The sequence below is a fragment of the Quercus suber genome, unplaced genomic scaffold, assembly GCF_002906115.3.
Source record: "Quercus suber isolate HL8 unplaced genomic scaffold, Cork oak 2.0 scaffold_1231, whole genome shotgun sequence".
Lineage (NCBI taxonomy): Eukaryota > Viridiplantae > Streptophyta > Magnoliopsida > Fagales > Fagaceae > Quercus > Quercus suber.
The window spans coordinates 10951-25104 of NW_027070626.1; the positions used below are offsets into that span (position 1 = coordinate 10951).

The 14154-nt window shown below is 35.0% G+C and overlaps 1 pseudogene; it reads right to left on the bottom strand.

Moving 5' to 3' along the window:
* Positions 1 to 319: 319 nt before the first annotated feature.
* On the bottom strand, positions 320 to 1343 carry LOC111997960 (uncharacterized protein At4g06744-like; annotated as a pseudogene).
* Positions 1344 to 14154: the final 12811 nt, after the last annotated feature.

The following is a 14154-nucleotide window of genomic DNA, read 5'->3' on the forward strand; positions in this document are numbered from 1 at the left end:
TAACAAAATTCTATAACAATTATGCTATAATATATATACAACATTCTCCAAAATCATCTTATATAAAACATCATCCATACAGCACACAAGCAACTTACTAATATAATACAAAGGCCCTTCATGGCTTAGAATATATATCATATGTACAATTTATTGTATATCACTTTATGTTCCATCAATTACAACTTGGCATGTATTGATTTTACTTTCCTTATAAAATAACTAAATTTTAAAATTAAAAAAAAAAAAAAAAAAAAATACATAATAAGTTGTGATTGGTGGAACATAAAGTGGTACACAAAAACTAGTACAGATGAAGTAGGAAAATCACAACCTATAAGAGTATCATAGGATCTTAGTGAAGCAGCTACAGCCATTGGTTGATTATCAATTACATGGAATTACTTTCTTCAAGGACTGCAGATTGGGGCAAGTGTAGTACTTAGAGAAAAATGCAGAACATTCAGCCTTTGATCTCTGATGAGAAAGGCCTAGAATATTAATGCAATTCATCTTTACATCAAGTATCTTTTATTCGATCCACTTCCTGCATATAGGACCAACCTGAGTGAAGTAGTTATATGATAAGGAGAAGTTATACAGATTAGGCAACTTGCAAACAGCTTCAGGAACCTCCCCATAGAACTGGTTTCGAGCCAGGTTGAGCAGTCCTATGTTGAACAAGCACTGAAATGATTGTGGTATTGGACCTATCAACTGGTTGAAGCTCACATAAAAAACTGTGGCATTTTTCAATAACCTAATTTCCCATGGCAAGCACCCAGTGGGACTGTTGCCCAACAGTGCTTGTGGAAATACCCCGAAAATTCAGTTGTTACTTATATCAAGCTCATAGAAATATGGGAGATTTGAAAATTTTTGGTGAAATAGTGACAGAAAAGTTGTTAGTATTGGCATGGAAGATTGCAAAGTGGAAATACCCCGAATATTGCAAGGTTAGTAGGGGCTGCAAGCTGAAAGCCATTGAAATCAATGGCGACGAGGGCCTTGGCAGAACCATTATCTGGTGGGGTATCACAGAAGAAGCCCTTGTACTTGTTGCATATGTCAGGGCCAACCCAAGTCTTAGTTATTTTTAAAGGGGTCTGCAGTGATTGTGTTTCTGAATCTTCGGATTATTGGGTAGACCACGGCGAGTTTTAGGTCTCCAAAAGTTAAATTAAAGTCCGGTGAAGGAGATGGTGGTGATGGTGAGACTGTGGAGTTTACGCAGAGAAGACATGGAAGCAAGATGAGGGAGGTGTAGATAAATTGTCTGATAAGTAGAGAAATGATCCCCATTCTGATAAGGAAGAAAAAGAGATGGTGATTAAAGAACTCTGATCCTTGTTTTATGGTAGTTTTTGCATATTATATAACATGAAGCCAATATTTTATACACTCTTTCTATTGTTAGTGGATACAAATCTTCATAATCATTATGATTCTTTAGAAGTGATGGTGATTAATTATAAGTATTTGACAATTCTTTGATAATGGTTTCCACATTTTCTTGTTAGTGGATCAGGCCACGAAGTAGTGGTGTAGCTACAATTTTAGTTTAGTGGGGACAAAATAAAAAGATTATATTAAAAATTTAAAAGACTAAAAAATATTGATCAATATAAATGGTAAAATAAATAGACAATTGTAAGCAATTGTAATTGTAAAATCTACCTTGATACAAGTTCATTTAGAATTTAATCCGAACCTATAACTACGCTTAGAATTTTTCATAATCTCAATTAACTACAAATAAAATTTTCATATCATTAAAATAAATAAACAAAAAAGAATCATAGTTATTAACAATCAACGTATAGAATGATATTAAATGAATAAAGTTTACTATTGTTTCCTCTAAAAAAATCATCAATAAATAATCAAATTATGAGATTCATCTAAATACATAAAGTTTAGAATCTAATATGATTCCTTAAGATCAATTGAGAAAATAAATCAATTTAAAAGTGTTATATGTCTGCAAAGTTGTATAATTTCACTGCCTCAATTACTTTTATAAAATCTATAGTATTCAACCCTATTTTTAGTCTATTCTTCACAATGGTGAAAAAGTAAGAGAACGAAAAAAAAAAAAAAAGATAGTATAGGCTTTTAGGGTTTTAGTATGGTACAAGAACATTAAAAAATTATTAATTATTTTTATGTAAAATATTAAATATGGATGAACGAGTTGTCGCGAGAAGGGAAAATATTGGGATAAGGAGGGTAAAAAAGCAGTGGTGTGAATAATTGTGTGGTGAAAACGTGTGATATAGTGGCTGAAATAAATTGAGTGTGGTGACTTTTTCTAAGTGTGAGGATGATTCTTTAAACTTTAAAGTATATTAGGAAATTTTTTTTTTTTTTTTTTTATCATTTTCCTATACATCAGTATGGCGGTTTGCTAACTTTATATCGAGAAAGTGGGAATGCTTTTTTTGTTAGGACATAGGAATTACTTTATAAAAAAAGATGACCAGTTTTCCGCTTTGCCTTTGGCGAGGAAGCCTCCTAGAATTTGAGACGAAGTTACCTACTGTTAGAGATATAATGATCTAAGATGCTCAAACTTTAATAATAGGATTAGCTACTATGGTCTCTGTGACCTCCACCACTTCATCAAGCAACATGTCGACCTCAAAGGCAGTGTTTGTGCAAAGTTCGAAGAGTTACGAATTCGACAATTTCTTGGCTGTGAATCTGTGTTAGTTAATTAGCAAAAGAGCTTGGAGGAAATTTAGAAATAATATGTGAATGGGCAGATCAATTTGTGGCGTAATTTTAAGCTCTCAAATTCTAGCTAAAATTCCTCCCTTAAATTTTGAAGTTCCTTCCTATCCTTCATCCAAACAAAGAAATCATTTCCCCATAATTTTAAATTCTAGCTATCATGCGGCAAATTCTACCTAAAAATCCCTTACTCAGACGCATGACAAGAATCTCATTTGAGCAATTGAAGAAAAAGTCCTCCAATGTCATCCTTCGTTTTGTCTTTTGGCTTCGATATATTGTTGACTTATATTGTTTAGTCCATGAGTGATTTTAATTAGTCCGTGATTACTTTTGCATGACAAAGCTAAACTAAAAATTGATATGTTATCACTCTACTAGACACATTAGGGAATAAAAGTGAACTTAGAGTTGGTAAGGGACTAAATTCAGTCATTTTAAGTGTTTTAGAAATTAAAAGCAAATCAGATGAAGTTTGAAGGGACTAAAAGGCGATCATTTTAAATTTCTAGAACTAAATTTTAGAAAACAACAATAAATTTTGAACTTCTTTATTATTTAAATGAAATACAAGTTTATTTTTTTGGCTAAACAAATAAAATAGTAGTTGATGGGATGTAAATGGTTGGATTATATAAACTCTACCATTTGGATCATCATTTTAAAGGATTTGAACGTGGAAAAAAGATGAGGCAAGTTAATTATGTAGATTGACTTGTTGCTTTGTGGGCACTTGATCACTCTTAGGAAATCATCTAGTATAGTTATTGTTGAGGGGCGAAATTGATGCCTCTGAATAAAAATGTTGGGAAGCCAAGTTGAAACTCGACTATGGGCTCTTGAGATGATACCCAAAGGCTTTCGGTATAATGACAAGCCTATCTAAGCAAGAAACAAAGGTTGCACTTGACAAAACAGCAACAAAGGCCCAATGAAAAATACTTTACAATACTTAATTAATACGTTAGTGGTCTTAGTTTGATAGTATAAGGAAAATAAATTCTCCAACGGTAAGGGTGAAATTACATTTAAGTCCAGAAAGATAAATTCTCCAACGGTAAAGGTGAAATTACACAATCCAGCAGTCAATGATTAAATAAATTTAGGAAAATGTTAACTCCTAAGGGTCCTTACATGTCTTGGTCAGGGGAATTTATTGTACCTTCGGCCATCATTACATCAATGTGAGGGAAGAGTTTGATCATTACAAATACATTATATCCTTCAACAATAAAATAAAAAGTAAAAATTAAAGGTTCCATAGGAAAAAGAAAATGATTAATTGGCATGGTGTCAAAGGAGAGAGGGATCTCAGCTCAGTGCAGCAAGTATTAAACTAAGATTTTTGTGAATGTGTGTTCATAAGGCATGAATGAGGTAATATGGGCTGTTTCGAGTGAGTGGGATAAGATTAATACTGAGGTTAAGTCTTTAGTGAGTAGTGGGCTATTTGCGACTAATTGAGAGACATTTATAAGCTGTGATTGTGTAAAGTGGGGAAAATGAATATCTGAGGTTAGGTGAGTGTTGTCTAAGGGAATGAGTGGTGAGCTTAAGGATAGGAGTTGTATTGGCTTGATAGAAGTATGTAGTGTGTGTGTGTGTGTGTGTTGTACTATTGTGTGTAGGTATGTGTAGTATGTGTAGTGCTTTTGTGTGTTAGTGCAGAAAAGTAGTTATAGGATGTTAGTTGTTGTGCCAGTTGTATGTGCCAGCTAAGAGGGGACTAATGATGATTGTAACTAATTGTAACTACCTGACTGAATGGTATTAAACTGTATATAAGGTAGAGAGAGAGGTATGAGAAAGGTAAGCAGACGCAATACCAATTTTTCTGAATTCATTCTTTCCTAAACTCCCAATTTCCCTCTGTTCTTTCTATTCTTCATTTTTTTTTTCCTTTCCTTGGAGGTTGGTTGCCTTAAAACAACCCTTGAACACAATTACTTTTTAATTGATTCTATCACTTTGGTGTCAGAGCTTTCTTTGTCTCCATGGCAGAGACACGATCCTTGGCTGCTCTCAATGAGAAATACAACAATCTTTCATTCACTTCTGACTAGCATGAATAAGAAATACAAGGGATTCATCAAAAACTAGATGCCATGACTTCGATGTTACAGACATTGACAAAAACTGTGCAAGGACTCACTGAGGCTGGAAATCAATGGCAACAGGGGACTGCACCTTCAACTCCAGCTACTACAACAACACCACTGGATTCACTCACAGCAATTCCAAAGATAGTGAGGTTGGAATTCCCAAGATTCAAAGGAGAAAATCCCTCAAGTTAGGTCTATAAGGCTCACCAGTTCTTTCAATTGTACAACACTCCCATTAATCGAATGATTCTTTCACATGGAGGATAAAGCTCTGATCTAGTTTCAAGAAGCTGAGGAAATGAGGCAATTCACTAGTTGGGAAGCCTTTGTGAGAGTTTTGCATATCAGATTTGGAGCTATGGCCTATGATGATCTGATGGAAGCATTAACGAAATTAAGGCGGGTCAATTCTATTTCTTCCTACAAGGCTCAGTTTGAAGCTTTATCAAATAGGATCAAGGAATTGTCTGAAAAACATAAACTTAGTTGCTTTTTCAATGGGTTAAGGGATGAAATTCGTTTACCTGTCAGGATATTTAATCTACAAAATCTTAATTTAGCCAATGGCTTTGCTAAAATACAAGAAGAGTACCTCCTTAGTAACAAGAAAACCACTAAGCCTTGGATAGATGTGCCTAGACCCTCTATTCTTGGACCACCACCAGCAATCAAGAATGAAAAGATGGATGTTAAAACTTCCAAATTTCCTATTCAGAGACTACTTGCTGCCTAGATTGAAGAAAGAAGGAAGAAGGGAATTTGTTTTCATTGCGAAGAAAAGTGGCATGCAGGTCATCAATGCAAGACTCCAAAAATTTTCCTTATGGAAGGTGAAAGTTTGGAAATATGTCGAAAACACACGAGCTATTTAGACCCCCAAATTAAAGTTACGGCTTGGTTGATTTTACACTAACTTAATATTAAGTGCGGAATAGTGTAAACACAAGCGTATAAACAAGACAACTACTCTAATCCATATTTAAAGCAACACAGCAGTAAAATTGAAATGAACATGAGTAAGGAAGAGAGATGCAAATACAGATAACACCGAGACGCGTTATCGAAGAGGAAACCAAAGAACTTGGTGAAAAACCTCTCCGCCACCCTCCAAGCGGAAATCAATCCACTAGACAATCTGTTGGGATACAAAGATGAGCAAGAGACCCTCCAAGCCTAATCTACCATCTATACCTAAGCCCTCCAAGCTCCTACTCCCACAAGCCTTCTCGGAACCGTGTCTCGTCTAGTTCTCCGGATCTCGCAACAAGCTCCATGTTGCATCTGCCATTCTAGGCTTCTTCCAATGCTTCCCAGCATCACCAAAATTTCACTTGACACTCTCAAAGGGTGTGGTAAGTGTTTGGGCTATCAACCTCTCAATGGTACGAAAATAGAAAGGTAGGAGATGAGGAAATTTCCAAAATAAATGTGTAGAGGATTGTGGGTATAACAATCTCTAACTCTCAAGGTGTTTGGCTAGGGTTTTCTCTCAGAAGCTCTCCTTTTCATTTGTGGGTAATGTGGGTATAAATAGTGTAGGCACAGATAGTGTGTATCAGACTGAACATGCTGGCAGAATAGAATGTCTCGCGAGAAGGCCTTACCCACAAAATACTCATAAGACACAGCTGTCTCCATCTGGCCTGACTCTTTGCATTCCAGCATATGCAGGGCACATGATATACTTCGCGGGATGCTAAGTCGCGAGATACCCACAAAACCTTCTTCAGTCTTCAAATGCTTGAGTCTTCACACCACTCTCTCTATCACACAACCCTTACAATAAAATCCCACAATAAATACAAGGTACAACAGATTAAATATAATTACAATCAAATTTGGTACGAAATATAAGCCAACAAAACATAATTGTAAATCACAACTTTACAGAAGGTTTATCTGAATCACATTCTGATGATCATTTGCAAGAGGTGGAGTCTGATGTATCTAGTGGATTGGTGCAAGGAATGGTTGAAGATATGGCTGGGTTCAAAGACTGTGGCATTGAAGGGACTACAGAATTGAGAGGTAGTGTTGCTGAGATCACCCTTTATGCATTACTTGGTAGTCCTTCCCTAGGTACAATAAGGGTTTTGGCAAGGATCAAGCAACAAGAGATAGTTATTTTAATTGATAGTGGCAGCACACATAATTTTCTGGATGAAGAGATGTGGAAGGCATTGAATTTACCAGTGTCATCTAAGGATACATTTGAAGTCTAGATTGCTAATGGTGCTTTAATCAAGACTAAAGGGGTTAGTTATAGGGTTCCACTTAAATTTCAAGGACATATCTTTAAGGTAGATTTGAACATATTGCCCCTTAGTGATTGTGAAGGCACAAAATTAGCAATGACCTCAGCTTATCATCCACAGTCTGATGGTCAAACTAAGGTTGTTAATAAAAGCTTGGAATAGTACTTGAGGGAATTTGTGTGTGACATACCTCATGTGTGGACTGATTGGTTGCATTTGGCAGAATATTGGTTCAATTATAATTACCATGCTTCTGCCAAAATTACCCCCTTTTAGGCATTGTACGGTTACCCCCTCCTAGAGTTTTGGATTATGTTTCTGGTGTGACTAAGGTTGAGGCTGTGGATAACTTCTTACATGCTAGGAAGGAGCTTCTTCCTCTTTTGAAACAGAATTTGACTTCAACTCAGGCCCAGGATGAAGCTTTTGGCTGGCCAACACCGGTCTGATAACTCCTTTAGTGTTGGTGATTAGGTTTACATTAAGCTCCAACCTTATAGACAATCTTCCTTGAAAGTGAAAAGCTATACCAAGTTCTCTCTAAGGTTCTTTGGTCCATTCCAGATTTTTCAACGCATTGGTGAGGTGGCTTACAAGATGGCTTTGCCTTAGGGCTGTTCTATTCACCCTGTGTTTCATATCTCCTATTTGAGACAAAAATTGGGGGCTCAAGTTACTCCATCTTCTTCTCTTCCTTCCATGGATTCAAATGGTCTACTTCAGCCTAAACCTGTTGCAATTCTGCAGCAGCAATCCAAGCAGCTGAGGAACCGTGTCATTACTAAGGTATTTGTTCAATGGTAGGGTCAATCTACTGCTGATGTAACTTGGGAGTCTCTTTAAGCTCTTCACAGCCAGTTTCCTCACCTTGTGGGCAAGGTTCTTTGAGTGGGGGGAAGGGCACTTTATTAAGCTGTTTGACCTTGAGGAAAAGGTTTTTTAAGGGGAGTGGATTAATAAGAGTTGTATTGGCTTGATAGAAGTATGTAGTGTGTGTGTGTGTGTGTGTGTGTGTGTGTGTGTGTGTGTGTTTTGTACTAATGTGTGTAGGTATGTGTAGTATGTGTAGTGCTTTTGTGTGTAGGTGTGTTAGTGCAGAAAAGTAGTTATAAGAGGTTAGTTGTTGTGTCATCTGTATGTGCCAGCTAAAGGAGGACTAATGATGATTGTAACTAATTGTAACTACCTGATTGAATGGAATTAAACTGTATATAAGGTAGAGAGAGAGGTATGAGAAAGGTAAGTAGACACAATACCAATTTTACTAAAATCATTCTTTCCTAAAGTCCCAATTTCACTCTGTTCTTTCTATTCTTCATTTTTTTTTCCTTTCCTTGGAGGTTGGTTGCCTCGAAACAACCCTTGAACACAATTACCTTTTAATTGATTCTATCATGCTAAACTACAAGCAAAATGGCAAACGAATTAAGAGTTTATAGAGGGAATAGATGTGTGTTTGTGGGCTGAGGTGCTTATGTTTTATAATGGAGTTATAAGGAAGCATTAATTAACAAGAATCCAAAAAATGAAGGACTAATCAGACGCAATGAATCAAGGTTAATCTTCCTAGGATTTGGCCAGAAGTAGGAGATTTACTTTAGGGGCTGCATTGCTTCTTTGGGTAACACATGACACATGATGGAATTTTGGAGTATTTTGCATTAAATGCCAGGATTTCTGGGGCTGAGCTTAACCAATGGGATTAATGCATGTATCAAGAACGAATCCTAATGCTACAACTGAGATTTGGACCCCCAAGAAGTAGGATTCAACACCCCAAGCCAGGTGTCAAACTTTAAGTCCACTTCAGCAAGGTTTTGAAACCCAGACCGAACTGTATGATTCGATCGAGAAAACCTCGAACTGCTCATCTTTGCGGCTCTTTTAGCCTCAAGAACCCCTTTATGGGAAAAAAGCAGGGACCGGTGCAAACTGCGATCGGACCTCACAATTCCAAGAACCGTGATCAGACTGCTTCTCATAGTTCCCTACTTCCCTTTAAATCCGAACCTTAAAAATAAAAAACACACAGAAAAACAAGCTTTAAATTCTGCTCCCTTCAAAGTAGGAGTTGATGGTGGAGAGGGCCGATTGTTGGAGCGAACGGTCTTTGTAGAGGAGATCGAAGGAACGAGGGATTCCACTAGAGGAGGAAGGACGGCTGTTGCTGAAGCTTGCGTCTGAGTCTCGTGATTGGTTAAATTGACGGAACTGCCCTTTTTTCCCCCTAAAAAATGGTGGTCCAAAAGAACCAGATCTGAAGTCACAGTTCACTATGAACTTTGTTCTTCACAGCGCAGCTCCACAATGAACTAGATGACATCTTTACTTTGTGATTTTGGTCTAAGAGGAAAAAGGAACAAGAGATTTCATGGAGAGAGAGAGAGAGAGAGAGAGAGAGAGAGAAAGAGAGAGAGAGAGAGAGAGAGAGAGAGAGAGAATGGGTTCTGGAAAATGGAGTTTGGGTGAGAGAGAAGCTTTTTTTTTGTTTTTCAAAGGCAGTGTTGAATTTGTTGATACATCATTTTTCAAAGCCATGGTCAAATCAGATGATCAAATGCCTAACAACTAGCCACCTTGAAACTTTAAACCTTGAGATTTGGAATTATCATTTATAACCCCTTTAAAATTGTACCGATCCTAATCTATTCAACCAGAAGATAGGATTTAGTCTAAGGCTTATCTCAAAAAAAAAAAAAAAAAAAGATTTAGTCCAAGGCAGCTTTTTCAATTTTTTATTCTTTGCTTTAGTCATTTTTCTGGTCTGCCGCAACATCTTTAAATTTTTTATTCGGTTCTTTAGTCATGTCTTTTGTATGTGGCAGTGTTTAGTCTGTTTCTTGTCCTGTAGCCTAGGCAGATAGGCCTGTTGTGGTTGATAAATAGTTAAAATATTTTAATGGTATAAATCATGACTTTTAAGATAATGTTATGTGGACTAATGTACAAATTTATTAAAATATTATAAATGATAAGAAAATATCTATTTAAAATCCATATTAAACTGTGAAAAATACATTTTATTTTTAGTAGTCTCCAAATACTTGAATTTCTTTAAATGTTTAGTCAAGATTATTAATTTTTATGCATTAATTTTTATTTATTTCATATTAATTAATTATTACGTCATCATGGTTCGATTCTGATTTGGTCTCGGTTCGACCTTAAAAACCTTGAACCCCTCCCTTTTACAGTTCAATGAAAAGTCCGGGTCTGAAAACCTTGCACTTCAGGGGGTTCTGCTGGAGAATCCCTTTATGCCCTCCAAACCACATGTTCCCAATTTTTCCCCTTAAGGATTCATGGGCTTGGCACATGTATCATGTCTTGAATGTTTTTGACATTTATAGCATCAATTTGTTGAGGCTTGGATAACTTGGTTTCAACTCCCTTTCCACTGGAGGTATAGTCTTGAGGAAGATGATGGAGTTCCATCACCTTTTAGACTTCAGCTAACATCACAACCCTCAGGCACTGTTCACGTCAGGTAAAGGGTGATAGAAAGCTGATGGGATAACCCCTAGTTCATCCTCAAAGACTTGGTTCCCTTGTAGGGGCCTCTAGCTGTACTTTGGTTAGGGATGAACAAGGGCTGGTTGTCCACTTTCAATCCTCTTCCTCTTGATGGGTTTTTTGGATTGGGCTTGTTCACATGGGCTGGTTCCTTTGGGCTGGGTTGTGTGCATCCTACAAAATGGACATCAACAACAAATGTTGCCATGGGTTTTCATTCCTCATGGACTTTTATTAGTAAATATTTTTGGGTTTTTCATAGATACTTGCAATGGGCCTTTAGACAATTATTTGTAATGTTTGAAATAATAGGACAAGTTTCAAAATACCTTTGTAAGTAACATTTACTATGATGAATTCCATATCGTAAATAATGTTCATGGTTTCTAATAATCGCACCATAATTTAAATGATAAGCTTGTGAGATTGAATATTTACCATAAGTGTTAAAGGTATATATTATGGATGTTATGATGCAAATGATGACCATATATTTCATGGGTTTATAATATGAGAACATAATCTTCAAGATAACTACCTATGAGCTTTCATAAGACGATTGCCATGGTTTTTGCCATAGTGATATTTAAGCAATAATTATACCGTGATATTTTTTCTTTGCCAAGCGTTAATAATCTTGGGCATTTTGATAAAACAGTGCCAACGTAAATTGGGATTTCGATATTGCCAGCGAGAACTGGGTTTTTGATATTGCCAATGAAGATTGGGCTTTTGATATTGGCAGTGGAAACTTGGCTTTTGATATTGCCAATGAAATTTGGGCTTTTGATATTGCCAGTGAGAATTGGGCTTTTTGACAAATAATTTGCTATGGGTTTGAATCATGAGCTTTTATTATGGGGTTGAATCCCAGTGGAGAAATAGTATTGCCATGAATTTGAATCATGGGCTTTTTCGAATATTTACTAAGTATAAAATTCTTGGGCTTTAGAAAGGATTAGATTTTATCTTGCTCAATAAATAATTCGAGCTTTTACAAGAAAATATTAGGTCCCATAGTGTTTTGCATTTGTAGCCCAATTTCGTGATAGAAAGGAGAGAGGTTGTGGGCTAGCATAGTGATAGTAAAAAAAAAATATTTAGGCATGCCCAATAATTTGTTTGTGACATTTGAAAAGAAATAAATAGGTTTTATTTAAATAATATTAGGTGAAAAGAAATGTACCCCAACAGTTATGAGATTTGAGAAGTCTTCAAGTTTCAGACAGCAATTTATTTTTCCAAGAACTAGAGAGAGAGAGAAAGATTGGATTTAAAGGTTTGCTTGTCAATAACTAGTGGGATACTAACATCACCAATATTGTGTTTATGGCTGTTGGAAATAAAGGAGAGGTATTACCTGATTTTTTCTTGGAAATCACACAATATGATTTTACCAAAAGAGGTGGCGGAGATGAGGCATGGACCAAGTCACTGTCTTGAGACAAATCGTGTCATCTACGGTATATCCAATGTGATTAGACAAATAGTTTTTGCACGTTGTCCCCAGGATACAACAGCTCAGCCACATTTGCTGATTATCCTTGCGAGCCTACACTACTCGTAGGATATAAGCTTTTTGCTATAGTACTTTATTTTCGTAGAAAATTTAGTAAATGATATATTTTGTGAATAGTAAGAAGCAGTAGATGGTAAATATTTAGAACAATAATAAAAATTGTTTTTGAAAATCTGTAGCTTTTGTAATTCAAAAATAATGTGTCCTAGAAACTTTTATTTCTTTCCATATATATAGAGCCGAACATATAGCTTGTCCTTAGCCAGAGAATAAAAAACTTTGCTAACTTTAAATGGTCATAAAGTTGTTCAAATCAATATATGATCAAAATGTTTCTTTATATATATATATATATATGAGATGGGTTCAAGTTATTACACCTAGTGTAATTCTTATAAACTTACACATTTTTTATACCGTAAAATCTAACAGTTAAAAAAATCTCATTAAATGCTATTGTTTTCCACCTTATTACCTAATTAATACTTGTATTCTCTCTCTCTCTCTCTCTCTCTCTCTCTCTCTCTCTCTCTCTCGTGTGGTTATTTGTCACTTTTTTTAATTTGGTATCATTCTTTAACAAGGGTATATGAGTAAATTTATTTAAACTCATTTTTTTTACCCTTTCACTTTTTCACTCCCAACCAAACAAAAATGAGAGAAAATAAAAATCTTTTCTATTCTCTTATTTTTCTATCATTCCACAATTTTCTATCTTCCAACTTGTCCATCCTTCTAATCAAACGAACCCTAAGGGTGTGTTTATTTAGAGGTGAAATAGAGACGATGAAAAACTTAGGAGAGAAAATAGGAAGGAAAACTTTTTTAGAGTGTATTTGGTCGGGTGAAAAGGAAAGAAATAAATGGTGGAGTCTAAATGTTTTCTCTCTCAACCCATCAAAAAATTTCTCTCTAAAATAGAAAGAAAACTGAGAGAAAAAAACTCATGAAATGAACTTCCAAAAATACTCTTAAAATTCACTTCAATTCTTCAATGTATTGGCTTTTTATTTTTTTTCTTTCATTTTTTCTTTCTTTGTCACTGACGTGTTGACTTTTTCTTTTTTCCTTGATTTTTTTTCTTTGTTATTTATGTGAGGGTTTTTGTTTTTTTTTTTTTTTTTTCTTCTTTTCTTTTGTCTAAACGTAGCTTATTTTCTTTTCTTTACTTCTATTTATTTTCTTTGACTTTTTTTTGGATGCGTAGCTTTTTTTGTTTTTGTTGTTGTTGTTGTTGTTGCTGCGCTCATATGTTTATTTTCTTATTAATTTTGGTTGTTTTTTTTTTTTTTGGGTTCTCTTCTTCTTCTTTTTGTTTTTTTGAAAACATTTTATTATGCTTTTTTTTTATATACTTTATTTAGTGTCTATCTATACATAATTTTTTTTTTTAAAAATTATAATGTGTTACCTTTTATTTTATTTATTAGGGATATGATGGTCAATTTATACAAACTTTATTTTCAACAAAACAAAAAAGTTTTTCATTCATCCACTTTTCCACCCTCCCAACCAAACACAAATGAGGGAAACTAAAATCTTTTCTATCCTTCCACTTTTCTATTTTCTCTACATTTTCTATGCTTGTACTTTTCCATCTTCCCAACCAAATGGACCCTAAATGAAATTTTTTAGTAGTTTTTTTTTTTTTTTCCCTACATTCACAATTAAACAATCACTTAAAATCTCATGTTTTATATCGTCGAAATCTAGGATCACATTTAAAGAAACAATATCTAATTGTTTAAGTTCACATTTTGGATCCTTTATAAGGTGTTCAATATCTAAAGTTTCAGCATTAGGAATAAATTATGGATTTTTTTTCCCACAAATTACTCAAATTTTAGCTAATTTAAAAAGAAAAAAACAATGAATAATTAAGTATTGATAGATAGTGAAAAATCAGTAGGTTGAAAATCTCAAGTGTTGGTGATCTTTGAGGCTGAGTCCTAAAAAAACAAATGTAGAATCAGAGGAGACCGGTGGAGGTTGGCCCAAAATCCTCCGATGGTAAAGATGAATCAGTTGATAA